Source organism: Hordeum vulgare, chromosome 2H, assembly GCF_904849725.1.
Source record: "Hordeum vulgare subsp. vulgare chromosome 2H, MorexV3_pseudomolecules_assembly, whole genome shotgun sequence".
Lineage (NCBI taxonomy): Eukaryota > Viridiplantae > Streptophyta > Magnoliopsida > Poales > Poaceae > Hordeum > Hordeum vulgare.
Window position 1 is genome coordinate 419,796,554 of NC_058519.1, and position 4,899 is coordinate 419,801,452.

Consider the following 4,899-nt stretch of genomic DNA (forward strand, 5'->3'; position numbering starts at 1 on the left):
GGACGCCTCTCCACCTAAGGACCATGCGACCAAGTGCTAGGTTGTCCCATGGGTGGCCGTCTCCCCCCCTTTCCTTGGGGGCCAAGGCTACCCCTTGGCCATCGCCCAAACACTAGGGGAAACCCTAGGGTCGGCCTCCTCCACCCCTCCCCCTATATATATGAGAGCAGAGGGAGGGCAGCCACCCCGTAAGCCACGGAGCAGCCCTCCTCTCTATCTCTCTCTCTCATAGTGCTTCTCCTTCGTCGTGTTGCGGTAGTGCTTGGCGAATCCCTACCGAGATCGCACCACCACCACCGTCACCACGCCGTTGTGCTGCCGGAGAACTCATCTACTACTTCACCCTCGCTCGCTCAATCGAGGAGGTGGAGACATCATCGAGTTGTATGTGTGCTGAACACACAGATATCATCCGTTCGGCGATAGATCGGGACGGGTCGTGATTGGATCGCGAAGATGTATTACTACATCAACCGCGTTTCTTAACACTTCCGCTTAGCGATCTACAAGGCTATGTAGATACACTCCTCCTTTCGTAGTTGTTCATCTTCATAGATAGATATTCGGTGTCCTTAGAAAACTTTTGTTTACCGTTCAACATTCCCCAAGAGTGGTTACGACTTGGTTCAGATCATCCGCCAAATAGGGGATGAGTGCCATTGTGATGCAGTTAGAGGACGCATCGTGGATGGCCTCGCAGACCTCCTGGGCCTTGGTGGTGGAGCAAGAGACATCATTGGCAAGACATTGGTGTCAATGGTGTGGCGAGCATTGGAGAATAATGCCATGGTGCTCGCCAAATATGAAGAAGGAACCACCATTTTGAATCCAGGAAACAAGGGCTCTAGGTCCTAGAGAAGCCTAAGGATGTCATTGTTATGTGTCTTACTCTATGCATGGATCTTGTCTATGTAGACCTTGATGACATGATCCAAGGTTGTGGAGGTAGAATGAAGGATGGGGGGAATCTGGCAGAATTTTGGACGAATTTGAAAATTATGGTGAGAAGGCTCTTATGCTAACGTTAGGATCCCAATCTCCTTCTTACTCAAATGAACTAGTTAGAGGAGACTTAATAGTGTGATTACAAGCACGAGCGTGCTAAAAGGAAAAACAGCAAGGAGGAGGAAGAAGATGAGAGTTGAGGTGGAAGAGAGAAGAGCAGGTGCTATTTCAGGAGTGATCCTTCGGGATAGTATGTTCGTCGACACCATCCCAAGTACTTGTAGGGATCTCGTATATGATGTATTTTGCATCAAATAGGACCCCGATGCAAAAGATAACCATGACTGTCGACCAATGTACTATGGGGAACCGACCACTATTGCAACCATGCACTGTAGCGGCGCTATCGCTCCACCGAATCCGACACTGAAGTGACCCCCAAACTATACTTACCTGGTTTTTAGTTGGTTTTATAATATATATTTTAAAAATATGGATATTTTCTTATCAAAGTAAATATTTATTGGAAACACAATTCTTTGTTAAAACATGAACATTTTTTGAAGCTTTGAACACTTTTTTTGAAACCGTGAACATTTTTGAAAATTCTCAAATATTGTGAATTTCTATCAAATTGAAAACAAGAACATATTTTCAAATTTGGAACAACTTTTGAAGACACGAAAATTTAAGAAAGATCCAAAAAAATTTGAAAACACAAACATATTTTTTGAATTTGTGAACCTATTTCGGAATCAGGAAACTCTTTTGAAATTCTGAATACAAAATTGGAGAACACAAATATTTCTTGAAAACCCTGAACAAATTTTTAATCCAAATATTTTTGAAATTTTATTAAAAAGTAATTAAAATGGAAAAAGAGACAGGAAAATGAGAAAGAACAAACAAAAGTAACAATGAAAAACCATAAATATTAGTAAAGAAAAAGTAAACGCTTATAGCAGGCATGCTGGACGAATCTTTGGTCGGTCATGCTCGAAGTGTTCGATCACAGCAAATCAAGCGTCTCACGTGTCCCGCGCTGAGAGCATCTCCAACAGGGCGTAACCGCGGGGCGCGCTAAAATAAGTTTACAGCATGGGAATAACAATTTTTTGCACGTCATAAAGCGCTAGCTCTAGAGGTTTTGAAAAAAAATGTGCACGCCGCTCCAGCACAAGTGTACTAGCAAAACGGCCCGTGCTTTGCAACGAGAGAAAAAATAATCATAATCTCCAACAGTCATGAACTCATTTTTTTACATCACCGAGATACACTATCACATTCAATTTCATGAAATCATAGACATTTTTAAAACTCGTGCACATGTTTGAAATCGTGAACATTTTCAAATTTGTGAATAATTATGAATTCACGAACATTTTCTAATACTCAGTGGTCGATTGCATAGCTAAAATGGCTGAATCTCTCCTCCACCACTTGCCATCATCGTGCCTTGTTGTTGCTGGTAATCTACAAACATAGAAAATTCAAATAAACAATTCCCCCATCAATAAATCCAATATCTCATCAATTTTCAAAACCATAGAAATCAATATTTTTCTAAATGAACCAGCATGGATACGATTAAAGATAATTGATAATATAGTGGTCGTAGAATTAATCAAATAGGCACCACCATTCCCATCTTGTCTTGGTTGGGAAGTTGGTGAGAGTGGCATATCGTAAGTTCCAACTTAGTAGCATGGTACTGTTCTGAAGTTTTGACAAGTGCAGTTGGAGTTGAACGATTTGAAAGTAATTGTGTCTTAATGGGTCTGAATAACCAAAGTGTTATTATGATTTAATTTTTGAGATGAAGGTTGCAGCCAAATACCGGCTGATTCTACAGATCTAATACATGAGGCCTCAAATTCAGGCTACTTGATCAAGCCGACTGTAAGTTTAAAATTTCTCAGTAAATACATTTAGAGCAGTTAAAATAACCTTTCATACAATTTGAAACTTCTTATAATTGTGGTTATATGCATGTGACATTTTTCCGCATTATTCCTTACATGGGTGCTCGCAGTTGCATCGTGATTTCATTAGCTAGTTCTTCTTTCCTCCTCTTTGTCCATCTGTTCATGTGGTGTATCTACCAAACAGAGATGCATCTCGGATCATCATACTACCTATCAATAGCAAGTTTAGAGATCTATTTTGAGAGGGAAGGCCTGCTGGGAGTGTGTCTGAAACTGAAAACACTTTAAATATGGCATGCCATCAGACAATTATTATTTGCTAGCATGTTACACCATGACATTTGCGAAATAAAAGGTGTTCTATACTATTTGGAAGCAGAAATTAAGCATGCTGGCAGCCTGGGCGGGGCGGTTTCGCGCGCTCGACGGCGTCAACGAGGTGATGCCGGATCCGCAGAGGCTGCTGCAGTACAACCTGATGAGGCGATCTCGCCTCGGGCTGCCGCTGACGCCGCCGCACAGCACCAGTAGATATAAATCTCTATATATAAATAAGGCCGGTATCACGGCTACTCCTACACCACATGAAAATAGCATGTATCAATAACCGAGCATATATCCCTACTCTAGTACGACGTGTATTCTACCTTCTGTAATGCACTTTCTCTACCGTAACATGGTAATTTAGTGAATACCGTTTGCCCCTAATGGTGTACGGGTTGAGATTCTATGTTGTAACATCCCTGGCACTGTTATTGGCAACATCATGTGCTCAATTTGATCTCAATTCAACAATTATGCACTATTATAAAAAATGTATAAAACATGTATTCCCAAAATCATCTAGATACAGTGAAGAAAATCATCTCATCTTGAAAGGAGAAGACCACATATATAATGAACAACGTGACCCCAAAAATCTCTCAAGTTTGAAGACTTTGCAGCGGACGTTAGATACATCTAGAGTGCTCCGGATATCCTCCGTTATCCGAGTGGCAGCACAATATGTGAAACTGAACATCATTACAAAATCAAAAGAAAACAATATTGGCAGCAAATATCAGTTTCAAAGTTCAAAGTGGCGAGTGATAATTCTAAACAAGCTACATATCCTCAATGTCTTGCTCAGATGATGTGGGGCGACCTTCATACCCCAGTTTTGCTCCTAAGCTTCCTGTGATAACGCTGAATTTCAGCCGTATCTCCCTCATCATGCCTTGAAGCTGCTCATCCTCTGGATCGGACAAAGGATAGTTGCTCACAAGTGCAGCTAGTTGCTCCATGTATTTCCTCACCCGAGCTGAGAATGCATCTTGATCGAGGCGAATTACTGACATCCACACATCCAAGCAGCCCTGATAGAATCCCAGTTCTTCGCCTACCTAGAAACCATTCTTTAAGCCAACCTGCCTCGCCTCTTCCTTTCCAGATACCAGGCCATCATCATACCCATTTCTATAACCCTCTTGATAATGTATCTCATCTAAGGCTAATGCTGGTTCAATAAAATCCATGGTATGAAACAAAGTCTAATATCTTCCAACAATATTTAGCTTGCAAAGATGTAATTCCAAGAAATCTGCTCCATCAACAAAATAAAGGTTGCAGCAGTCAGTAACTATATAAGTACATGTTATAGGTAAAGCAGAAAAAACTCATGACTGAAAGTAATGTTATAGATCAAGGGAAATCATATTCTTGCTAAAATATAAACTAAATGTTGCTGCAGATTGAATGAAGACAATACAAATGATTGATTAAAACTCAACAATAAAATAACTTCGAAACATTAGACACAAAAAGTGAAAGTAGTCCTAACTTCAATCCCCATTCTTCCTTTGCTCCTACATGGATAAGTAGGGAATTTATCCTCCCACTGTCTAATAGATTCGTACATTTTATTTTGTTCTAATAAGTAAGACTCTATATTCTGCAGGTTATATGGTACTAATGACTACGGGCCACAAATAAAAACAGCAAGGGCTACATTCTACAGCCACTCCATATCATAGCTCGTTTATCAGAGATC

General features: G+C 40.7%; 1 pseudogene; it reads right to left on the reverse strand.

Moving 5' to 3' along the window:
- Positions 1-3,963: 3,963 nt before the first annotated feature.
- Positions 3,964-4,404, reverse strand: LOC123430189 (annotated as a pseudogene).
- Positions 4,405-4,899: the final 495 nt, after the last annotated feature.